At 39.4% G+C, this 26,998-nt stretch overlaps 1 long non-coding RNA gene across 2 annotated transcripts in view; it reads right to left on the bottom strand.

Annotated features, from left to right (window-relative positions):
* Window positions 1-26,318, bottom strand: part of LOC111750788 (uncharacterized) — a 104,748-nt gene extending 78,430 nt beyond the window's left edge. The window contains exons 1-2 of one of the 2 annotated variants that reach the window (XR_002785840.2): window positions 26,013-26,318; window positions 9,957-10,069 (exon numbers count right to left, since the gene is read on the bottom strand). This is a non-coding gene — a long non-coding RNA (uncharacterized LOC111750788). The remainder of the gene's footprint in view (window positions 1-9,956; window positions 10,070-26,012) is intronic. The other variant, XR_010322187.1, reaches the window with a different exon arrangement.
* Window positions 26,319-26,998: the final 680 nt, after the last annotated feature.

The raw sequence follows: 26,998 nt of genomic DNA, 5'->3' as shown, positions 1-26,998 counted from the left end.
AACATTCCCCTTGAGAACAGGAATAAGACAAGGATTCTCTTTACCACCACTCCTATTTAACATTGTGTGGGAAGCCCTAGCTAGAAGAATAAGGCAAGAAAAAGAAATAAAGGGCATCCAAATTGGTAATGAAGAAGTTAAACTGTCCCTATTTGTGGATGATATGATCCTATACATGGAAAACTCCAAAGACTCCCGAGAAAACTACTGGAACTAATAGAAAGATTAGGCTCAGCAGATTAGCAGGATACGAGATAAACATACAAAAGTCAGTTGGATTCCTATACACCAATAAAGAGAACAATGAAAAGAAATCAGGAAAACAACACCATTTATAATAGCCCCTAAAAAAAATAAAATAGTTAAGAATAAATCTAACCAGAGATGTAAAAGACCTATACAAAGAAAACTACAAAACACTACTGCAAGAAACCAAAAAAGATCTACATAAATGGAAAAACATACCATGTTCATGGATAGGTAGACTCAACATTGTGAAAATGAAAATTCTACCCAAAGCAATTTAAAAATACAATGCAGTACTGATCCAAATACCAACAACATTCTTTAAAGAGAGGGAAAAACTTATCATTAGCTTTATATGGAAAAGGAAGAAGCCCCAGATAACTAAAGCATTACTGAAGAAGAAGAATAAAGTAGGTGGACTCACACCACCTGACCTCAGAACCTACAACTAAGGCAGTCAGAACAGCCTGGTACTGGTACAACAACAGATACACTGACCAGTGGAACAGAATTGAGAACTCAGATGTAAATCCATCCACCTGCGATCACCTGATCTTCAACAAGGGCCCAAAGTCCATCAAATGGGGAAAAGACAGTCTTTTCAACAAATGGTGCTACCAAAACTGGATGTCCATCTGCAAAAAAATGAAACAGGACCCATGCCTTACACTGTATACAAAAACTAATTCAAAATGGATCAAAGACCTAAATACAAAGCCAAAAACTATGAAGTCCATAGAAGAAAAAATAGGAAGAGGCCCTAATATATGGCATTAACAGGATAAAAACCACAGCCAACAACAAACAAGCTCCAGAGGATAAGCTAGATAAATGGGACCTTCTAAAAATTAAACACTTATGCTCATCAAAAGACTTCACCAAAACAGTAAAAAGAGAACCTACAAACTGGGGAGAAAAAATTTTGGCTGTTACAAATCAGACAAAAGTCTAATCTCAAAAATCGACAAGAAAATCTAGCACCTGTGCAAAAAAAAAGACAATCCAATTGAAAAACGGGCAAAGGAAATGAACAGACACTTCATCAAAGAAGACATTCAAGTGGCCAACAGACACATGAGGAAATGCTCAGGGTCTCTAGCCATTAGAGAAATGCAAATCAAAACCACAATGAGATACCATCTCACCCTGGCATTACTGACGTGAATCAATAAAACAGGAAACAACAAATGTTGGAGAGGCTGCAGGGAGATCAGGACTCTTATGCACTGCTGGCAGGAATGCAAAATGGTACAACCATTTTGGAAAACGATATGGCGCTTCCTTAGAAAGCTAGAAACAGAAATACCATATGATCCAGCAATACCACTTCTTGGAATATATCCTAGACAAATAACAGTCATCACATAAAAAAACATATGCACACTCATGTTCATTGCAGCATTGTTCACAACATCAAAAAGAGGGAAACAACCTAGATACCCATCAACAGATGAATGGATAAACAAACTGTGGTACACGCACACAATGGAGTATTACGCAACAATAAAGAACAACGATGACTCTGTGAAGCATATCATAAGATGGAGGAATCTGGAGGGCATTATGCCGAGTGAAACCAGTCAATCACAAAAGGACAAATATTGTATGAGACCACTACTGCAAAAACTCATGAAAAGGTTTAAATACAAAAAGAAACAATCTTTGATGGTTATGAGAGAGGCGAGGGGTGGGGATGGAAAAACACTTAACAGATAATTGGTAAGTGGTAACTTTGGTGAAAGGTAAGGCAGTACACAATTCTGGGGAAGCCAGCACAACCTGTACAAAGCAAGGTCATGGTAGCTCCACAGACACATCCAAACTCCCTTAGGGACGGACTTGCTAGGCTGAGGGCTGTGGGGACCATGGTCCTGGGGAACATCTAGCTCAAATGGCATAACATAGTTTATACAGAAAATATTGTACGTTCTACTTTGGTGAGTAGCGTCCGGGGTCTTAAAAGCCTGTGAGCGGCCATCTAGGATACTCCACTGGTCTCATCCCTTCAGGAGCAAGGAAGAATGAAGAAAACTAAAGATACAAGGGAAAGATTAGTCCAAAGGACTAATGGACCACACCTATCACGGACCCCTCCAGACTGATTCCAGTACAACTAGATGGTGCCCGGCTACCAGCACTGACAACTCTGACAGAGATCACAATAGAGGGTCCTGGACAGAGCTGGAGAAAAATGTAGAACAAATTTTAACTCAAAAAGAAAGACCAGACTTGCTGGCCCGACAGAGACTGAAGAAACCCTGAGACTATGGCCCCTGGACACCCTTTCAGCTCAGTTATAAGGCCACTCCTGAGGTTCACCCTTCAGCCAAAGATTGAACAGGCCCATGGAAATAAACAAGACTAAAGGGGCACACCAGCCCTGGGGTGGGGACTGGAAGGCAGGAGAGAACAGGAAAGCTGGTAATATGGAATCCAGGGTTGAGAAAGGAGAGTGTTGACATGTCCTGGGGTTGTTAACCCATGTCATAGAACAACTTGTGTACTAACTGTTTGATGAGAAAATAGTTTGTTCTATAAATCTTCATCTGAAGTACAATAAAAATGAAAAAAAGACCAAACTGTGCAGAACACTGACAAAAGTGGAATGATAGGAATGAAAACATTAAGCCAAGAAAGTATAATAAAAATACTTTTTTATCTGGGGGATTGTAATAGAAGTTCTCAAACGGCTTCAAATAAATGACTTTTTAAATAAGTTTTACAGGAAGAGTTGGGTCCACCAGGAAGACCGGGTGAAGAAGGGAATCCAGGCAGTAGGACCAATAGTATGTGTTAAGACATAGGCCCATGAAAAAGCCTGCAGGTTTCTGGGGCTATAAGCATAAAATTTTCTGAGGCTGTGGACAGAAGCAGCAAGAGTTGGAGCCTGAAACACGTCACAGATGGGTAACATGACAAATCACCTTGGGTAACAAACACTTAGAAGTGTCTAGAGATTCAGTGAGGAATTGTTATGCAAAGGAGTAGCTTTTCTAAAGTAATTCTGACAAAAGTACAGAAAATGTCTTAGAAAAGGTAAAACTGAAGGTGGGGAGGCCATTTAATTGCTCTTTCATGGGCAAAAGATGATGAATGCTTGAAATAAATCAGTGGTAATGGGGAGAAGAGGGGAGAGACTCAAGGCATCTTTAAATAAAAAACCCAGTACCGTCGAGTAAGGAGACTGAAAATATTCAACCTAAAAATTGACTGAGTTTTACAAGAGATGGAAGAATCAAGGAAGACCCCAACACTTCTAGTATTGATGTCTGACTGGATGATGGTGGCATTAATCAGTGTGTGAAATATTAGAGGAAAATTAGTTTGAAGGGAGCAAATAATGAATTCTTTCAACCCATTGCTGTTAGCAACCCTACAGGACAGAGTAGGACTGCCCCATAGGGCTTCCAAGGAGTGGCTGACCTTTTGGTTAGCAGACTAGCTCTTAACTACTGTCCCACCAGAGCTCCAGTGAATTCTTTTGGAACAGGTTAAAGTGACTATTTGTCATGACAGGTATCTGTTATATAACTGGAAATAAGCACCTAGAGTTCAAAAAATAGGGAAAAGTTTTGGAAGTCATCAGTGTGGTTGAATCCAAGGGAGAGGATGAGACCCTTTCAGGCAGTGTCCCCATCATTTGGGGGTCACAGGTGGTGTGACTGCACTGGGTGACACTGTCAGAGGGGATGACACTAAAATGATTGTCTATAAAATTTTCTGTGGTGTTTCAGCAGAAATTTATTATTTTTTATAAAAAATATTCCTATAGTTAGTTATAACAACAACAAAAAATTTGTAACCCAGCTTACATGTATCGATACACCTACAAGGCTAAAGCTCTATGCTAATTTACTGTTTGACCCTTCTAGTGCACTCCAGTCAGAGCTGTCATTGTTACCCAATTACAGTGATGCTTCAAATCACGTGGTCTGGGCTGCACATGCTACAAGTGTGAACTGTTGTTTTTGTTTCTGCTGGTGTTTTTATAGTTTCTGATTTTGTCAAGTTTTCTGGTGTTTTCGCTACAGTATCACGGTAATTAGCATTGGGAGGCGGTGTGACACCATGAGCCACCAACACTAGTGACATCACTGCTTCTGGGAGACTAAATAAAAAGTGGTATCGAGGAAGTAAATGTAAACTCTCTGGAATGATAGAGAAGAGCTGGCATTTTGATGCTTTAGGTTACAAGTAATTGTTTACATGGGTCTCTTGCCTCTCTTCGTTCTCCTGCTGCCTATCTGTTCTCACACTGTACCTTGCATATCCACCACATAATACGCAAGGAAAGGAGAAAAGCTGAATCAGTCCCTCTGGGGACACTTAGTGGCTCTGACAGGGGATCCGATTAGAGAGAAAACTGAAGCTTTTGATTAAAATCATACATGGCAATTAACCGTCAAATTTAACTATACTTACCTGAATAATTGAGACTTATGAAAAAAATAGAAGAAAGTCATTAAAATTCTAATAAAATATCCAAATCCCTAATTTCCCAGAATGGATTATTCTCCAATTTTCATAACATACACACATGATAATTGTAGATTGAGGCAAACCAGATACCAACTTTTTTCAGCCAAGAAATGCAAAGTAGAAGATAAACTTCTTAGTATCTGTCAATCCTTAAAACACACATTGGCCATCAGTGAAAGACTAAGCCTTTTTACTCCAAACCCCAAATAACACACTATACCTCCCCACATAAGACTGAATCTCTTCTATTCCTAGCATCTAGTATACTGCCCTGGATGCAGTCAAACCAAAAACCAGTTGCTATCGAGTCCATTCCAACTCACAGCAACCCTATAGTACAGAATAGAACTGCCCCACAGCATTTCCAAGGAATGGCTGGTGGATTTAAACTGCCGACCTTTTGGTTAGTAGTCTTAGCTCTTAACCACTGTGCCACCAAGGCTCTGGATGCAACAGATATGCAATAAAAATTCCCTTAGGAGAAGATCACTCTTGTGATGTACAGATGATCCCAAATTCTCTGGCACTCTTCTATTTCTCCTTCTCTTGGATCTAGGCTGGCCCTATGAAAGTTCTGGCCAATAGGATGTGGAACAAGTGATGCTGTGCTTTATAATACCTATGGTATGTGTTTTGTCTGCTTAGAATGCTCTCTCTTAAAAAAAAAAAACAAACCCGGTTGCTGTCCAAGTCGACTCCGACTCATAGTGACACTATAGGTCAGAGTAGAACTGCCCCATAAGTTTCCAAGGAGCACCTGGCGGACTTGAACTGCCAACATTTTGGTTAGCAGCTGTAGCACTTAACCACTACACCACCATGGTTTCCTCTCATGAAAACCAGCTATTATATAAGAAGTTCAACTTCCACGATAGAGGGAGTCACATAGGAGAAGCCTGAAGCCATCTTGCATGTTCAAGCCCCTACACATTCCCAGCAGAAGGCTTACCCAGCTGGGCCCCAGCCAACTCACAGATTGGTGAGGAATAATCAATTGTCCTTTTTTATGCCACCAAGATTTTTGGGTGGTCTGTAACAATGTAATAGATACCTAAGACAATTTTTAATCTAAAGGCTGGATGAAAAATAAAATGCTTTCACAAAAAAGGAATAGACATAGTTGCATTCTAAGACATACACTGGCATGCTCATATAAACTTTAATGTTTTTTTTTTTAACACAAGGACTGGCATCAATTCATACATTCTACAAAAAAATACTAAGTGCCTATAAAACATTAGACACTCATCTATGAGCCTGGGTACCCAGCTTTGAACAAAGCCAAAAAGATCTCTGCCCTAATGATAAAGCCTGCATTGTAGCAATGGGTGGGAAAAGCATAAATAAGTGAATAAATAAATAAATAAAATAAGTTAAGACTGCTAAAGTAAGCAAAACATAACCACAAGAGACTAAAAGAAGTTAACATTACCATCCTATATTACTGATGATAGCAGTAACGTCTATTTTAGTATGTCAGAGCCTACAAAGCACATACATTAACAAACTTAATCCTTACAGCATCCCTGTGATGAAGGCTAAGAAGATATTATCCTCATCTTACAAATGGGAATCAAAATTCAAGGCGGTTAGACTACTCTGCCAAGGCCACTGCTCTGATCCTAGTCCCTTGTTTCTGTCATTAAATCACACTACCTAACCAAATCCTGAAGAAACTACTCCCAAAACACATGGAAAATTATGAAAAATGTGGAAAATTGTTTAGGAACTCCTGGGAGACACAGTGAAAAGGAGCCAGCCTTCCATTCCTTCAGATGCGATCACCAGGTGGAGTGGTGCTTTTGGTGGTTCAAGAATGGATACGTCCTTCAGGATTGGATCTAGTGAAGCTTGCCTACCCAACTTTATGAGGTCTATGACCTCTACAAACATGAAAAAAGGAACTCCACATCATTTTAGTAGCATAAATTGGATACTTGGAACTAAAGCTTAAATTTCAAAAGCAGCCTCTTCACTTTATCCAGCAAAATCTTTTATGGATTATCTTGCGATTATTAGGAAACATGCAAAATAAGTATACAGAATTTCTTTAAAAGGCTACTGACAATGACTGTCTCTCTTGTTCTTGTATGTTCTCCATTGTCTTTTATACTTCACTCAGACAGAATGGAACTACATGGTTAATGAAACTAATATACTAACATATATAAATATATATATATATTCATAAAGGAAATACCAGAAAACATAGTAAATACCTGTCAATGAATCAACAGGGCCTTTATCACAGATTATAGTGGCCACTCCCAATATTGTCCTTGAGTGCTTTCTAAAGCAATTCCTATGCCAATGTTGGCCTCACAATGAATGCTTAATTAGTACCTACATCTAGGCGATGAGGTTCTTTGAAATGCTGTGAGTATAAACTTTCCACAAACCCAATATATATAACTATTTAGTATTAACATATGTTCTGAGGGAATTCATATCATGTTTGTAAACAAGTTTAATTATGTATTTTAAAAGCAATAAATCTTAAAATAAATTCACTATATTATACAACAGACTATTTGATTCATACCCTGTTATCTTAGTGTAAAAATGCTCTTCTCTGGATCAATAGGTGACTTTCGTAATATGCTCTTCAAAGTAGAGGGACTCAAAGTTACAAACATGTATTTGGACTTCTATATAATAAACTTTGCTTCCCTAGTGGTATTTAAGCAGTCCCTATAGAATTCACAAAATGATACGCCCCTCAAACTTTTAAATTATATCCAGAAAGAGCATTATGCTTGTTATTATCCCCGTGGACTACTTGCTTTTGACAGGATTCAACTTGTTTTGTTTTTTGGTATTGAAAGGGGTGGAAAAATAGATCCACTTAATGAACATTTCTGAAAAACATTAACACAAAACAAGTGAAAAGGGACATGCTTTTAAAAGTTGAGAACTTAGAAGAAACAAAGCCAGCTGTTAGGGGAAAAAAAAAATGAATCTAGCGAAAAATATGAACAGAGTTTTATTTTCAAGCACAGCCTCAAGGACCATTAGTGTTTTCAATCTAAATGAGCAATGAAGGCCACTTTGGAAAATATCTATCCAATGACAGCACTGATTTGAAAAATTGAGAAAACAAGTTCCTGCAAAAGAAAATATAAAGATAGTAACCAGCCATAGTAACTATAATTACCACCTAGAAGCTTGGTGTGTAAGATACAGAGTGTATACTACAAAGGAGGCCACACAAAGAACTGGTAGGCGATCAGTAGCAAGCACAGTTAAGGGACTTAGTGGAACAGTGAAAACATCTCTGAGTTCTTCTCCTTGGTCTAACACTAATTAACCCTTTCAAGACCTGATTATTTTCTCCTTTGAATTTTTTTGCTGATACTGTGTATTTTGACTAATGAAGACATGCTGATTAAATGGCCAATTCAGGATTGTCGTTAGGAGTTATTGATTTTGATACCCATTATCTGGGATCACATGTGTCCCAGCAGCACCTGGACAACATAAAACCTGCTGACACGAGTCAATGATAAAATCTTTATTATTTTTTTTTATTTCTTGCAAATTTGCAAAGCATGAAGGCACCTAGCAATGACTGCACATACATTTTATTCTCATCGCATTCTTCTCAGCTTTTTTTATTATTTTTCATGAAACTTTTCAAAGCCTGGTACAATGCATTCTTCCTTACAGCAATAGCAGTGCTTACAGTCCAAATAAATAAAGCCAAGAGATTTTTTTTTATGTCAGGAAAATTACCGTTTAAATGCATACTTCATTACTACAAAAGTAGTACGTAGAGCAAAATAAGTAAAACTAAAGGAATTTGAATCTCAGAAAAACTACCACTACTGTGTGTTCTTGATTATAACAAAAGCAGTACTAACAGCTAAGAAGCAGAAACAGCTGCCCTGGAACACTGCAGAACAGCTCGCTGTGGTGCAGTCCACCTGCTGCGTGAGGAAGCAATGACTGGGCCCTACGATTGAATGCAGGGTAAGAATAACTTATAAGAGTTCCAGTCTCTTGAAAAGTACCGCTACAATGCATCATTTCTTATTGGAGAGACATTATTTAGTGTTCAGAAGCTAGAAACGAAGGGAGCCAGTAACACTTGGAAACAACGAATGACATAAAAGAGAAAATGGCCACTATGATGGAATGAAGACTGGCAATAGCTTATTTTCCCAGTAGTACATAGTAACTGGGAAAGATAGTGAGGAGGCTTATCTCACAAAAATGAAGGCAAACCTGTCAAAAATTTAGAAAATTCACTGATCCAGGAGGCATTACTTAAGATAATGCTCAATCCACACAAAAATGAGGTTCCCACCCAGGATTTTTGAGTTTCACACTTTTCAAAAGGCTCCCATCTTGAGGTTAAATGCGTTAAAATCTGGCTACCCCCTTTCCAAAGAACTCCAGTCAGACAAAGTGGGCGGGACATTGTATGTCCCACAGTCTTGAAAGGGTTAACAAAGACTAGGGCCTCCATTGCTCAGCAGCAAAATAAAAGAGGTCCCACTAGCTGACTCAAATGGTGTTTTCTAGCACGTTCTATACTATCTTGAGAAAATACATACAAAAGTAATTACAAGGATAAAATAGTAATACAACTACCAAAGATAATTCAGAGAATTTCTTAGTTGAAAGCAAATTCCCCAGCCCCCAGCAATACTATAGCCCCACAGTATACCCCAGCCCATAATAATTCTTGTGGAATTATCAGTATTTTAATCCCTATTACTTTCTAGCCATGACTATTTTTTTCATTCTAATACAGTACCAGAAAATTTGTTCCCCATCACTGGAGTAGCCAGTAATGTGTTGTATTACCACCTGACTGTTATGTAGCAAAAATGATTCAGACATCAGCATATAGGTGCTGGTACTTCCTACACATTATCTCTCTCCTTAAACCTGCAAAGAAAGTGCTATTACCCCTAAAATGCAGATAAAGAAGGAAGTTGCATCTCTGCTCATGAGATGAGATATAATGCCATCACTAAGTCTAAAAAAAAAATAAGACAATGTTAATTAATGAAAATATGCTTATGCTGTACGTATGTAACACAACCAAAACGTTCCTTTCTCTTTCTTCCTCATCCTCATTCCCACCCCCACCCCAAGACAGGAGAAAAATAGCTCTTTGGCTGGCTACCCCACTCATGTGCACTGAGGCATGTTAGTAATCCTCACTGGGGCGACAGTAGTGAATCTGGCTGATGATAGCTGGGCTGAGTAGTTAGTTGACCTACCTGCTGATGAGCTCATCCCCAAAGCCATTCACGACTCTAGCAGATGTTCACTTCACAGAGTTGTTTCCTCCTTCTTCAGTCTCCAAAGCCAACTAGGATCCCATGGAAATCTGCTAAACAATGTGGCGCACACAGTCAGAACATGGAGCACAAAGAGAAAGACATCCAGAGGACCTGCTACTGTACTACGTCCTCACACCAAAATCATACTACTGTAGCAGCAAATGACTTTGCTGTGGAGATAGAGCGCACAGCTGTGGGCTGTCTGCCAGAGGAAGAATGAAGAAAGAGAAAAAGATTACGCTGAGGTCAAAATTTGCCTGCTTACATGAAGGGAAAATTTCATTTTAGCGGTTGAATCAGTGATTCTGAAAAGGTTAAATTAACAGTTCCAAACACCAGCACCCCTTCCTTATCCGCAGGAAAAGGATTATCTAGGAAACAAGTTGTCAAAACAATTGTTCCTGCTCCTGGGAACAATTTTTCTTTCCTTCTCCAGAAATAAGATAGCTCACACAACCTGGTGCATAGACCCTGAATGTCTCATAGGAATTAAATTACAGTGTCAGGCTTTGGTGGCATTGGGGGGGAGTCTATAAACACCTTGCCAAGATGGCTGGCATAAATCAATTACCTCATGGTAGTTTTATACTATTGCCAGATTGGAATGTGTATATACATACTCATTTTAAGTCAAATTTGAAATTTTTACTCCAAATCAAATCTGAACTAAAAAGTTCTGTGCCCCAACTCCAACTTCCCACTCACTCTAGTTAATGATTTTCTAGGTACTTTGCTCCGGTCCAATTAAAAAGAAAGACATATATTTCCTAGGTTTTATTTTTATATTTAAAGAACATTTTTCAAATGTACATTATTAGCAAATGTTCAAATCAAAAAACATTGTTACATTCTTGAAATGAGTGGCTTGGTTTTACAGCTCGAAAATAGTATAATAAATGAGCTACAAATAACTGCACACGTCCAGCAGATAAGTGTTTAATAATGCAAGACACTCTTCTCCAACAAAATTGTTCAGGTAGTGTCTTACTTTAGGAGTTACAGCTCCAATTATTTCCAGGCTTGGTTTTGTGATATCCCAATGAGTTTCTGAAATTTTAAGTGCATTATAAATTTTTCAAATAAAATCAGGAATCAAATTTGGAAAACCATGCATTTTTTTTTTTTTTTAGTGTTAAAATGAAATATATATTTTTTGGGGAGGATACATTCTGGTGGGATGGGAAGGAAGAAATATTGCAAAGTCAAGAAATTCCTAAAGGAATCTAGATATTGAACTAGAGGCTGAGGCCAGGTACATCTTCAGTTTTCACTACTTATATTACGAGGCAAAGAAAAATCCATTTAATGGAATGGCAGCTTAGGCCAAACAAAAGCTTATTACTTTAAGTATGAAATACTTTCAATTTAAAATATTATTTCTAATCCATTCTCCATTTTTCTTTAAGTAAAGAAAAAAGTACTTTTAAATGGAAGTAGTTGCATCTTCATACCTATTTGAAAATGCAATTTGATAGAAATATAATATGCTACAGCTGAAAAATGAACAACCCATTTTTCCTCTTCCTAGACAAGGTCACACTGTTGAGCACACACAAGTTCAGCATGATACGGAAGTAAAGCCATAAATCCAATGAGATAGAAGACTCTGGTACCCAAACTACAGCAAGGCCCAATGTTAAAGGGCTCACACTCGATTCTCTCTGTTTCATTTGAAAACTCTCAGTCCTTATTAACAAATAACCACTGTCTTGGGGGGAAGAAAAAGTATGGTATTTTACAGACCAGATAAACAAAGGACACTGTCATTGTTAAACCAAAACATATCTAGGGAAAAAAATGTAAGTGAAACTAATTTGCTACATATGTTTTATACATACAGTACATAAGGGGGGTTCTCCAACGCCATATGGAAAGCATCTGAACTTGTAAGACAATGACATTCATAAATCACTCTAGGCTCCAACTCCAAATTATGTCTTGTTCACCACTCATGGGATAGTCACTGTATCTCATATAAATTCATTATGTTATATGTGCACAATAATCTATCTCTACCTTTATAAGGAATGATGTCATAACACACAGGCAAGGTTTAAAAAAAAAAGGGAAATCTCTTCCACCAGATGGGCCAATCTATAGTACTGCTTCTTCAAACACAATATGTTCCACAATGCAGCTTATCCATGCTGCTGGGGAAGGAAAAGCAAATTAATGAAGAAAGAAATGAACACTCTGAAAGGAAAATATTTTCTGAACTTTCCTGATCTCTCCTTTTTCCGAGGTAAATGTAAAATAAAATAGCCTTATATTTTTTCATATACTTTCTTTTTATGTGTTTCCCATTTATATACATGAAAACCCCCACCTGTCTGTTAGTTCGTTGTACTGTGGGCACTTGCGTGTTGCTGTGATGCTGGAAGCTATGCCACCGGTATTCAGATACCAGCAAGTTCATGCATGGAGGACAGGTTTCAGCTGAGCTTCCAGTCTAAGACAGACTAGGAAGAAGGACCCAGCAGACTACTTCTGAAGAGAATTAGCGAGTAAAGACCTCATGAATAGCAGCAGAACATTGTCTGATATAGTGCTGGAAGATGAGCCCCCCAGGTTGGAAGGCATTCAAAAGATGACTGGGGAAGAGCTGAAGGCCCTCAGCAAGGTGGATTGACACGACGGTTGCAACAATTGGCTCAAGCATAACAATGATTATAAGGATGGCACAGGACCGGGCAGTGTTTCATTCTGTTGTGTATAGGGTTGCTACGAGTTGGAACCGACTGAACGGCACCTAACAATAACATACATCAAAAAGGAGCCAATTTTTTTGCCTATAAATTTTTATCTGTGTTGAATCACCAGTCATGGTACTAAAGGCACCTAACAATAACATACATCAAAAAGGAGCCAATTTTTTGCCTATAAATTTTTATCTGTGTTGAATCACCAGTCATGGTACTAGCTGGTTTAAATTAAGGGATCAACAAATTTTTTACCACTGGTTGAGGGAAGAGAAAAATGAAGTAGATTTACTCCGCCCTTCAGACACTTTTCCCATAGAAAGTTGCCTCTTACTACGGTTCTTCCTGATCTAGCCTTTCTTTCTGTAGTTGGGGAGTGCTGGTTTATCTGTCTCCTTATTTACTTCCAGCCCTTTGGAGGAAATGATCACTGAGTTAAGATGAATGCAATCGCTTGGTTCTTCTTCCTTAGGAACCTTAAGATCCCTAAATCCATAATCTTAATTAAAAACAACAAAATCAATTGTAAATCTACATATGAACTAGTTTTCTGTTCTTTGAGATTGTCCACCTCTCCTTATTTCTAGCTCTCTCTTTTAATCCAGACAAGGGGTCTAGCAGAAAGCAGCAACTAAGAGACGGGTTGAGTTGGACATGTTCCATTGGCACCTGTTGATCTAGCCCATGGAGTTTAGGGATGAAAGAGAGAGAGAGGAAGAGCTAGCTGGAAGTTGCCCTGTGGGACGGAATTACTGGGCTGAAGGCTGTGGGGACCATGATCTTGGGGAATTTCTAGCTCAACTGGCATAACATAGTCTATAAAGAAAATGTTGTACATTCTACTTTGGTGAGTAGTGTCCAGGGTCTTAAAAGCCTGGGAGCAGCCATCTAAGATACTGGTCTCACCCCTTCTGGAGCAAGGGAGAATGAAGAAAACTAAACATATAATGGAAAGATTAGTCCAAAGGACTAATGGACCACAAGTATTACAGCCTCCGCTAGACTGAGTCCAGTAAAACTTGGTGCCCAGCTACCACCACTCACTGCTCTAACCCAGATCACAATGGAGGGTCTCTGACAGAGCTGGAGAAAAACGTAGAATAAAGTCCTAACTCACAAAAAAAGACCAGACTTACCAGCCTGACAGAGACTGGATAAAACCTGAGAGTATGGCCCTGGAACACCCTTTTAGTTCAGTCATGAAGCCACTCCTGAGGTTCACCATTCAGCTGAAGATAGACAGGCCCATAAAACAAAATGAGACTAAAGGAGTACACCAGCCCAGGAGCAAGGACAAGAAGGCAGGAGGGGACAGGAAAGCTGGTAATAGGGAACCCAAGGTTGAGAAGGGATAGTATTGGCATGTCGTGGGGTTGTTAACCAATGTCATAAAACAATATGTGTACTAACTGTTTAATGAGAAGCTAGTTTATTCTGTAAACCTTCACCTAAAGTACAATTAAAAAAAATGGAGAAGAAGATGTGCAGGGAATTGTACGGACTCCTGAATTTACAGGTGGCTGCCCATTGATCTGGCCCAAGGGGGTTAAGGATGAGAGAGAGAGATGGGGCTGGCTGGTCTGAAGTGCCAGGAGGTGTGTGTGAATTCCCCTACAGCTGGTACCCATAGTGACCTACCTTGGATGGCTAGAGGTGAGCTGTTCAGAACCCAACCGAATGAAGAGAAAGATGTTTGACACTATGAGCTGATGTAGGTTGCTGCAATTTGAAGACTTGTGCTGAACTGGACTTTGCTTATAGATGCAGACATTCAAAGTTCCAACTGAAACAGAAGATTCTACAAGACCAAGGAACATGCTCACCTCCTCAGAGTGCTGATTTGACAGGGATGGGCAATTTAAACATTGGCTATCTAAAATAGGGGGAAATAAAGATATGAAGCTGCTGCCTTACATGCTTTCATGGGTACACTTACACTCAAAATGGAGACAAGGGGGGATCTCCACTGAATAGATTCCTCTTTTCCTGATGGGTCTGGGGAAGAGAAGGTGGGGGAAGGTACTGACAAGATTGTATGATTCATTTGTCAGTGTTGATTGTTAACAGGGTTAGTTGTTGTTATAAAAAACTATAATTGTAGAAGTTGTAAGTGTGAATGAGTGGACTAAAGGGGAGGCACTACTAGACTGGAGTACATTGGCTAAGCCAAAAGTCCTTTAAAAGTTTTGCTATGCTGATACTTCATGAGGCTCAGAGCAAGGGAATAATCTTCTCTCAGTTAAATTTTATCAGACACTAGAAAGGGTGAAGCCGAGATGACTTTTGGAGAACATGATCAGACCAAATAAATATCTGCAGCAGACCTGAATGCCTGGTACCTGAGTAACCTCATCCTTAGGACTCTTTGCCTTACTGCAGGACTAATTGTTAATGACTGCTTTGGACTGTTAAAATGATTGGGAGGGGGAAGTAATCCTCCAAGTATGAAAGAATCATGGTTAGAAAAGCCAAGGGGTGGCCTGCAGTGTCAAGGATCGCTTTTGTGTGGCCTTTCTCACTGTGCTGTTGTAACTCCCACCCAAGTGATTGGATGAGACTGCACAAATAAGGTAATTGTGGCCTACCAAGGGTATTGGCCACATGAGCTGGAATTGACAGCAAAGAGTTTGGTTTTTGGTTTAAGGGGATTGGTCAGCTTTGCTATCCCACTAGACTTAAAAGACAGCCACTTCCAGAACAGAGAGGGAATCTCACTACCACCAAGGAAGAAGAGCCAAGAGCATGTCCTTTGGACCTGGGATCCCTGCACTGAGAAGCTCCTGGAACCAGGAGACAGAGAGAGAGCTGTAAATGAAGATGGGGAGAAGTGGTGGCACAGAAACAATGGCAGGAGAGACTGCCAAGAGACAGTGTGGTGGGCTTCCCAGCCCATGGAGCAAGAAAGCTGTGTGCCTTCTGGCAAGAGGCTTGCTGGTGGAGTAGGGTGCCTCTGGGCATTTGGTGGAGCTAGGTTTGTTGACCCATGGAGCTAGAACTGAGTGCCTTTGAGCTGAGGTTACTGGCAGAGGGGGGTGCCTTTGGGCACTTACTGGCAGAGCCAAAAGAGCTTTGTAACACTTGTCTGAGCAGGGCAAAGGCCAAGGGCCAGAGAGGCCTGCCCATGGCACAGATGAGAGGGGGCTGTCCTGATGACAGAATGTATCCTGACCATTTCTGAACCTGAATTGTAACCTGTTGCTTCCTTTATAAACCCCATAATCCTGAGTGTTGTCTGTGAGTTCCGTGTGGCCATTGTAATGAATTATCAAACCCAGCAGAGAAGTAGGGCGTGTCATGGGAAGGATGGTTGGTGTCAGAATTGGTAAAAATGGCAGTCAGAAGAGGCATGTCTGACCTCCACCTCACAGGAATCAACCTTGGGCTATTGATCTTCATTCTCCTTCCCCCTTGTGAAGTTAGAGGAGGTCGGATGCCACTGCAACACCATTTTTTCAGTAGCAGGTAATATAACGGAATGAAGAGGCAAGGGCTAAGGTCACAATAAATACATGTTGAGTGAATCAAATGAATGTCAACAGGTAGGATGGAGAGTTATTACAGAGTGACAATTTGAAGAAATTATGCCCAATCTGAAGCGGGCAGCTCTGAAAAAATTCTGTAAGACAGAATTGTAGGAGGGAAAAACACTACATGGGTCAATTGTTTGCAGGCCAAAAAATTACATTTACAGGCCAGATCAGGCCTGCAAACCAAAAGTATACAATCTCTGACGTAGAAGCTGAGATTTGCTGAAGAAAGTACAGTTGAAAATACTACTTTTCAGCTCTTTGAGATTTTCTCCCTCTCCTTACTTCTAGCTGTCTCTTTTACTCTAGACTCCAACTGCTTTATACAATGTTAGGTATTGTTAGAAATATCTAAGAGATCAGAAAAGAATGCCAAAATGATGGACTAATAAGAACACCAAAAACATGAATAATCTCAACTTATGATACGCAAATTTTGTGTGAGACTATCAGGAACAAGATATTTGATAGTAAATTTATAATCGAACTTATCTTCTACTATTTTTAAAATATCGTGGTAAAGAGATAGATTAAAGACTTTATAAGCCCTAACTACTGGAAATATTCTGAAAAGATTGCAAACCCATATAATTAAACACAGAGAGAGAGAGAGAACAAAGTGTAAGGAAATCCAACAAATTATGATGTTCTCATTATTTTAACTTTGATGCTTCCCTTGAAAAATAAAATTCCTGAAAATGTCCTTAGCTCCCCTGTTTTGTTCAATTACCTACTGGAAAAGTCAGTACTATTAGGAAGTTGCACACAAATGCTCTACTAATACTGCCTTATAAACATTCTAACCCTATTAAAAAAAAAAACAAACCTGTTGCTGTTTAGTAGATTTTGACTCATAGCAACACTATAGGACAGAGTAGAACTGCTCCATAGAGTTTCCGAGGACTGCCTGGTGGCTTGGAACTGATGACTTTTTGATTAGCAACCATAGCTCTTAACCACTATGCCACCAGGGTTTCCCTAACCCTATTATGAGGAATTAAAAACAGTGCTATATTCTAAAAATTATGAATATTGCATTATGAATAATTTCATTTCATACGTTGGGCATAAACGTATAAGGGCAGGCTATTCAATACTTATAAATATAGATTTACATATACCCACTGCCTTTGAGTCAATTCCAACTCATAGCAACCCTATAGGACAGAGTAGAACTGCCCCATAGAGTTTCCAAGGAGCACCTGGCGGATTTGAACTGCTGACTTCTTGGTTAGCAGACATAGCACTTAATCACTATGCCACCAGGGTTTCCAGATTTACATATACATGTACAAATATAGATATAAATATATATATATAATATAAAACTAGTCCTGTTTACTTCCGAAAATGTTCACCACTTTTAATCATTTGATAAAACCACTGCATAGTTTTGTTTTTCTAGCCATGAAGGTGTAACAGGTCCCAAAATTAAACCTCTTATTCTAAATAACTTAAAAATTAGACAAAATAGTAAAACAACTGTTTTCAGATATAACCAAAAAATGCAGAATTGTGATCCATTGGAGAAGGAAAAACAAATAAGTTTTGCTTACAATTATAGCATATTTTGCCTGGGGACAATTTCCAGACCATATAATAGGGAGGCAGAGAGCAAACAGAGCATGGAAGTCTTACTGAGTTAAGGAAAGAGAGATTGGCATTCAGGGAAGCTACAGTGGCTAGAATTTGTGGACAGAGTACCAAAGAGGGTGAAAACTTCTATGAATCTGCATAGGAGTTCCCTAAGATTTTTGCTGAATAACAAATAAACAAGCAGGGAAGGGAATAACTACCAGGGAGCTGTTACCAAAGCAATTTTCAGAGTACTTGGAGCTCATAATCATTTAAGTTCCACAATTCAGAGTGAAGAGATCTCACTATAAACACATGGAATTAAGTAGAGACACCCAGAAGTTTATGTTTTAGTAGAGAGACTTAACTAGCCCTAGAATAAAGGCTACTCTATATCTGCACTACAGAAATTTTTAAAGATTCTGAAGGGATCAACCTGATCCACAAGTAATTTAACTGCCTGAAAAACAATGCTCAATCATCTGTAAATAACCCAATAAGATCCAGCAGTAAACAATGAAAAAATTCATAATGTTAGCAACCAAAACAAATTCCAGACATGCAAAGAAGGAAAAAAAAAAAAAATGATCCAAATGAAGAGAAAAATCCATCAATATAAACAGAACCAGAAATGACAGAGATTATGGAGTTAGCAGATAAGGGAGTTAAAATGGCTATTGTCAATCTGCTCAAAGATTTAAATGAAATCATAAACACAATAAAGAGAGAAACTGAAGATTTAAAGAAATCTCAAAAGAACTTCTAGATTTTTTTTTTAAGTACAGTATTTAAGATAAAAATTCTTTTGGATGAGATTAAAAGCAAATTAAGTCCATCAGAACAAAAGATCAGTGAACTTGAAGACACTACAATAGAAATTATCCAAATGAAAGAGTGAGGGGGAAAAAAAAACTAAAAAAAAAAAGAACAGAGACACAGTTACACGAGGGATAATATCAAAGTTTTTTAAACTTATAATTGGAGACCTAGAAAGCAAGACAACAGCAGAAAAAAATATTGAAGAAACAAGAGCCAAAAATTTTCTTCAAGTTTGATGAAAACACAAATGCACAAATTTGAGATGTTCTACAAGCCCCAAATGGGATAAACACAAAGAAAACTTCAGCAAAGCCCATAATAAAATTGCTTAAACTCAGGAATAAAGAGACAATGTTAACTACTCATAATAGCCAAAATGTGAAAACAACCTAAATGCCTATCAGTGGACGAATGGATAAACAAAATGTGATATATACATACAATGGCACACTACTCAGCCAGTATGATAAATGAAGTCTTTATGCATGCTACAATACAGATAGAACTTGAAGACATTATGCTGAATGAAAAAAGTCAATTGCAAAAGGACAAATATTTTATGACCTCATGTATATAAAAATACAAAATCAGACAAATGTATAGAGACAAAAGGTTATTAGTACTTACCCGGGGTGGAAAGTAGGGGGAAAGGAGGGGTTATTGATTAGGGAGTACTGAGTTTCAGTTTGCAGTGATGGAAAAATTGCACTGATTAACAGCGGGATTGCAATGGCTGATTAACGTAATTGTTGTCAATAAGTTATACACATGTAAAAAGTTGAATTGGCAAAAGTTGCCTGACAGATATATTTACAACAATGCAAAAAAAAAAGAAAGAGTCGCTGCTGAGGCTGCTTATGCCCAACCAAACAGGTCATGGGATTTGGTTCCTTGTTTTGGAGGGTTGGGGTTATAGTTTCACGAATATCCAGGCATTTAGCCTGATATAGTATTGTTCTACCTACTTTTTTTTTTAGTATTGTTCTACCTACTAGTTCATCACACAGTGCCTGGGGTTTTAAAAGCTTGCAAACTGTCATCTGAGACACAATTAGTCTCTTTTCACCCGGGGTAACAGGTGAATAGGGGTGTCAGGAATAGGAGGAGGAAATGGAATTGATGGCTTATTGCCTCCATGAAAATCTGCCTTCCTTGCTGTGAGACCAGAAGAACTGGATGGTGCCTGGGTACTACTACTGAACATTTTGATCAAAGATTCTGTAGAAGAATCCTGATCAAAAGGGGAAAAATGTAAAAGAGAATTTCAAATTCTCATGGAATCCAGACTTTTTGGAGCCATGGAGGCTGAACGGACCCCCAAAACTATTGTTCTAATATAATCTTTACACCTTAAACCAAAGCAAACCCTTGTGGTGTAGTGGTTAAGAGTTCAGCTGCTGACCAATAAGTCGGCAGTTTGAATCCACCAGGCGCTCCTTGGAAACCCTATGGAGCAGTCCTACTCTGTCCTTTAGGGTTGTTATGAGTCTGAATCAACTCGACAGCAACAGGTCCAGTTAAACCAAAACTATCCCCTTATGTTTTCTTAAAAGCAAATGATAGTTTAGCTTTACCAGAAAAGAATGTCTGCCTTGAGCATTATGCTCTTTTAAGATCCATCTATAGGGGATCAAGTCAACAACAGTAACTCAAAAGATCAGGCAGAAACCTTAGGGGCGGTGAGTTTATATTAATGGGGAAGAAACAACACAGAAAAGGGTGGTGAGAAATGCAAATCAAAACTACAGTGAGATACCAACTCACCCTGACATTACTGGCATCAATCAAGAAAGCGGGAAGTAACAAATGTTGGAGAGGCTGCGGGGAGATTGGAACTCTTATGCACTGCTGGTGGGAATGCAAAATGGTACAACCATTTTGGAAAATGATATGGTACTTCCTTAAAAACCTAAAAATAGAAATACCATACTATCCAGCTATCCCACTTCTAGAAATATATACTAGAGAAATAAGAGCCGTCACACAAATGGACATATACACACCCATGTTCATTGCAGCATTGTTCACAATAGCAAACAGATGGAAACAACACATAGCAAAAAGAGGGATAAACAAACTATGGTACATACACACAATGGAATACTAAGCAACAATAAAGAACAGTGATGAATCTGTGAAACATCTCAGAGCATGGATGAACCTGGAGGGCATTATGCTGAGTGAAATAAGTCAGTTACAAAAGGTCAATACTGTATGAGACCACTACTATAAAAACTCATAAAAAGATTTACACACAGAAATAAACAATCATTGATGGTTATAAGGGAGGGGAGGGGTGGAAATGGAAAAACAATAAATAGACAACAGATATGTGGTAACTTTGGTGAAGGGTAAAACAGTACACAATACTGGGAAAGTCAGCACAACTTGAGCAAGGCTAGGTCATGGAATCTTCACAGACACGTTTAATAAACTCCCTAAGGGACAGAATTACTGGGATGAGGGCTAGGACCATGGTCTCGGTGGACAGCTAACTCAACTGGCATGATATAGTTTATAACGAAAATGTTCTACAGCCTACTTTGGAAAGTAGTGTCCAGGGTCTTAAAAGCTTGTGAGCAGCCATCTAAGATACCCTACTGGTCCCACCCCAGCTGGAGCAAGGGAGAATATAGAAAACCATAGACTTAAGGGAAAGATTAGTCCAAAGGACTAATGGACCACAACTACCACAGCCTCCACCACACTGAGTCCAGCAAAACAAGATAGTGCCTGGCTATCACCACCAACTGCTCTAACAGGGATCACAATAGAGGGTCCCCAAAAGAGCTGGAGAAAAATGTAGAAAATTCTAACACACACACACACACACACACAAAAAGACCACACTTACTGGTCTGACAGAGACTGGAGAAACTCCAAGAGTATGGCCCCTGGACACCCTTTTAACTCAGCACTGAAGTCATTCTTGACGTTCACCCCTCATTCAATTATTAAACAGGCCCATAAAACAAAACAAGACTAAATAGGCACACCAGCCCAGGGGTAAGAACAAAACAGCAGGAGGGGACAGGAAAGCTGGTAATAGGGAACCCAAGGTCGAGAAGGGGAGAGTATTGACATACCGTGGGGTTGGTAACCAATGTCACAAAACAATATGTGTATTAATTGTTTAATGCGAGACTAATTTGCCCTGTACACAATAAAAAGAAATTTCCTCACATCCAATTATAAAGTAAAAGAATGAGGAAAAATTATATAACACAAACACAATTCTTAAGAAAGCTGGAGTGCCTGTATTCGTAATTGACAAAGACTTCACAACCAGGAATACTATCAGGGATAAAAAGAGGCATTTCATAATGATTAAGAAGCCAATTCATCTATAAGACATAACAACTGATAGAATAAATCTCTAGAAAATCAATGTTGTTAGTTACTGTCGTATCGATTGTGACTCATGGTGACGCAATGTGTGCAGAATAGAACTCCTCCACAGGGTTTTCAAGGCTGTGACCTTTCAGTTGTATTAGGCTGGGTTCTCTAGAGAAGCAAAACCAGTGAGGTATCTATATAGAGAGAAAGCTCATGTCAAGGAAATGTCTCACGTGGCTGTAGAGGATAGAAAATCCAAAATCTGTGGGTCAGGCTGGTGGCTTCCCCTGACTCACATAGCTGCCAGGACTGGCAAACCCAATATCAGCAGGTCAGACAACAGGCCTCTGGCTCACAGGCTGCAGAAGCCAACATATCCCAAGATCAGTAGGTAAGCTTCTAGCTCAAGTCCCAAGAACTGGAGGTCAGATGAACAGGAGCCAGCTGCAGGATCCAGAATGAGCAAAAGCCCAAGAACCTTGCCAGAAAGTCCACCTATATCGAATGCAAGCCACACTCCCAAAAAAACTACCTTTCATCTGATTGGCTACTCACAGCAGATCCCATAATGGGGGATCTCATCATGGAAGTGATTACATCATTTTATGACTGCAAAATTACATCGTGACTCCCAAACCACTGAGAATCATGGGCCAGTCAAGTTGACACACAACCTTAATGATCATAGTCCACCACTTGTCAACTTGGCACCTGTACATATCTCCTTAAAACATATATAATCTCTGAATAAAGACAATTATATTTGCCCCTAAATATAACTAACATGTGTGCAGCTGAAAATGCACTAGCAGTGTTTAAATCTTAAATTTTATAAGTAACGAAATAAAAAATATCTGATGCACACATACCAGGCAGAAATACTCATTTCTGCAACTGTTCACATGGTTGTAACTGGTATTTAGAGCAACATTCTTCCACTACCCATTCCATATTCCCTTTGCCCTTTGCCCTCAGCCACCACCTCAGTTGGTCATGGTTCTTTGCTTGGTGGGGTGACTTAAACGATTCCTGAAGGGTCTGGGCCATTAGTAGTCATGTCAGAATTGGGTTGTTATACTTTTCCATTGACTTTAATCACAGGGCATGGTACTAAGAGATGCCCTAAGAGATCTGCATTCCAGACATACACTTCTTTACCTCCATCATGTAATATCAATCCAATTTCCTCTCGGTAATCAAAATCAATCACAACAACCAGTATGGTAACTCCCTTCTTTGCCTGTTGATCCACAGGCATAAAGAGCTGAAAATGGCCAGGTGGCATTCTTAACTTCTAGTTCAATAGAATCAGCAATGTGTCTCCAGGTAGGAGCATTTCTTCCTTTGGAACTAAGACCTCTAGACCTATAAAGCATAGGATCTCAGGGACAGGAAGCAAAAATTTTGCAAGTGGGTCGCTAGGGGTAATAGTGACCCATGAATTCTGGCTATGGAAGAAACAGCATTGTATACTGTACACCTGCCTCCTGGAGAACATTACTGCAACCCTGCATGGTATTGCCACCCAGCTGGCACCATAATTGTGTCTTTAGAAGGTCATCCCATCATTCTATCAAGCCAGCTGCTTCAGGATGATAGGGAACTTGGTAATACCAGTGAATTCTATGAGGATGGACCAATTGCTGCACTTCATTTGCTGTGAAGTGAGTCCCTTGATCCAAGGCAATGCTGTGTGGAATACTATGGTGGTGGATAAGGCATTCCATAAGTCTACAGATGGTAGTTTTGGCAAAAGAATTCAGTGCAGTGAAGGCAAATCCACATCCACAGAAAGCATCTATTCCAGTAAGAACAAAACACTGCCTTTTCCATGTTGGAAGTGGTCCAGCATAATCAACTTGCCACCGGGTTGCTGGCTGATCACCTCAAGGGATGGTGCCACATCGCAGACTCAGTGTTGGTCTCTGCTACTGGCAGATTGGGCACTCAGCAGTGGCTGTAGCCAAGTCAGCCTTGGTGAGTGGAAGCCCATGTTGCTGAGCCCATGGATAACCTCCATCCCTGCCATCATGGCCAATCTTTCATGAACCCTTTGAGCAATGACAGGAATGGCTGGGTAAAGAGAATGGCCTGTTTCTACAGAACGCATCATCCTATCCACTTGATTGCTAAAATCCTCCTCTGTTGATGTCATCCTTCGATGAGCATTCACATGAGACTCAAATATCTTCACTTCTTTGGCCCAATCAGAGAGGTCTATCCACATACCTCTTCCCCATAAATCCTTGTCTCCAATTTTCCAATCGTGTTCCTTCCAAGTCCCTGACCATCCAGCCAAATGATTGGCCATAGCCCATGAATCAGTATACTATCACTAGACCTGTTTTCCAAGGTGCCTTTAGGTGGGTTCAAACTGCCAAACTTCATCAGCTAGTAGTCAAGCACTTAACCATTTGCACTACCCAGGGACTCCTAGAAAATCAGTAGAAATCCAAATTACTGGTATCATCACATTTAACTTTCTGACTTGTCATTTCTTCTATCATTTTCTACCATCTACCTTCTTCATAAATTATTCTCTCATTGTCCTATTTGTTTTTTCCATTCTCAGTTCATCTCTGTTTCCTTTCCCTTTAGTCAAAGAAAGCTGAGTTCCTCCATTCTAAAATAAATTTTCTTTCTTTTCTTCTACTTCCCCATCTGATGTCCTTTCTTAGTTCTTCCCACTCATAATGAAGTTTCCTGAAAATAGAGAATTCTAGGCCTTCTGGAGGTCCCGTGGGACCCTAGGCAAAATCTTTTGCCACTCAGACAATAGAAGGCCTTCCCAACAGAGGATGTAGTGGTTGCAACAGCAGTGAGCGTTGGCAGCACCAAGAGCTGAGGGGGCAGAGCACTTTCCTTCTGATGAGGCTCCCTGTGATTTGTGTTAGTTAACAACAGGTCCAGCCCCGTTGTTTCACTCTCCTTCATAGAGAATTTAAATATCACTAGATAAACATAGCAATTGAAAATTATTTACAATTTCAAGCCTAAAACTTCACTATTCATGGATATTCTGGCGACTAAAGAGAATTTCATTATATGGGCATTGAGCCAAGGAAAATAATAAAACTCCAGTCCAGAGGGATCTCTCCAGGATTTCATCCAGTTAAACTCTTCACTCTTTAACCTTCACCAATATAATCTCCACCCCCACATCCCCATTATATGTATGGAAACTGCTCTGGTAGTTCAGAAATGGACGCTTAATTGCTAAAACCAATGACTGATTTCCACTCCTCATGCTACTTGACCTTTTCTATAATTTTGACACCATCTAATTCTCAAAACATATACCTCCTTTAGCAGAGGGAGTTTTACGATGAAGCCAATAAAGTTTACGTTTCAAGGCCCTTCATTTACATGGGACCTTTCCAATGTTCGAAAGGGGCCCTAGTAATGTGTTCACTCCGATAGCAAGTGTTCCAATAACAAAGTAGGGAAACTCATGGCCTTTTTTGACCAATCCTCTTAAGTGGCATAGTTTTATTTTTTGCTGTACATTCTTGATTGAAGCAGGCACAAGCCCACCTTGATTAAAGAGGAGGGGACATAGCTCTCCATCTTTCAGTGGGAAATGAGTCAAAGAACTTGTGGCCATGTTTTTAAAATTGTCACAATGTCTGCTTCTGAAATTTAGCCAATGACAACCTTATGAATCATAACTGAACATTGTCTGGCTCATTTGTTTTGGACACCTATGTCATCAGGAGGGTCAACTGCTGGAGAATGACATTATATTTGGTGAAGTAAAGGGCCAGTGAGGGCAAGGGAGCCCCTTGGTGAGATGGATTGGCACAATAGCCAAAACAATGGGCTTGAACATGCCAGCATTCGTGAAGATGATACAGGACCAGGCAGCACTTAGTTTTGTTGTACATAAAGTTGCCATGAGTTGGAGTCAACTATCTAATATTTAAATATGTTGATCTTAAGTAAAAATAGATTACCCTCCATAATGTGAGTAGATCTCATCAATCAGTCGAAGATCTTTAAAGTAAAAATTGAGGTTTCCCAAGAGAGAAAGTTTCTACCTTAAAACTGAAATATACACATCCTGCTGGAGTTTCCAACCGACATATCTGTTTCAGACCCAAGGCTGCCAGGAATGGTCTGTTGGTGAAGCACAGTCAATTAGGTGGATCTCACATGGTGATCAGTTGCAGAGGCTGATCTCTGTTGATTGGAGAGCAGTAAAAAGCTGAAATCACAGAAAAAACTTGGATCACAAGAAAGTTTGAATATACTTTGTCACTCATAAGCAAATATATAATCAATACATGAAGAATAGTCAGAATTTTTTCCCCTCTATCCACAGACAATCAAGGGACAAAAAAAATAAAAATAAGTGTAAATACAGATGGCCTAAACAACAATTATTAAGGTAAATTTGGTTGATAGGTATCCAACTCTATATCCTAAAACCAGAGAGAATACTTTTTTTCAATATTCATAGCTCACTGTCAAAAATTAAGTATGTGCCATGGATTGAACTGTGTCCCCAAAAAATATGTGTCAACCTGATTAGTCCATGATTCCCACTATTGTGTGATTGTCCTCCATTTTGTGATCTGATGTAATTTTCCTGTGTGCTGTAAATTCTAACCTCTACAATGTTAATGAGACAGGATTAGAGGCAGTTGTATTAATGAGACAGGACACATTCTACGTGATTGAGTTGTATCTTGAGTCGATCTCTTTTGAGATATAAAAGAATTGAGCAGAGAGGAGAGGGACTTCATAACACAAAGAAGGAGGAGCCAGTAGTGGAGCATGTCTTTTGGACCTGGGATCCCTGTGCTGAGAAGCTCCTAGACCAGGGGAAGGTTGACGATAAAGACCTTTCCCCAGAGCTGAAAGAGAGAGAAAGTCTTCCCTGGGAGCTGGTGCCCTGAATTCGGACTTCTAGCCATCAAGACTGTGACCGAATAAATTTCTGTTGGTTAAAGACATCCACTTGTGGTAATTCTGTTATAGCAGCACTAGATAAATAAGACACTATGTACCAAGCCACAAAGAA

The sequence above is a fragment of the Loxodonta africana genome, chromosome 5, assembly GCF_030014295.1.
Source record: "Loxodonta africana isolate mLoxAfr1 chromosome 5, mLoxAfr1.hap2, whole genome shotgun sequence".
Lineage (NCBI taxonomy): Eukaryota > Metazoa > Chordata > Mammalia > Proboscidea > Elephantidae > Loxodonta > Loxodonta africana.
This window is presented reverse-complemented; position numbering and strand designations above follow the sequence as displayed.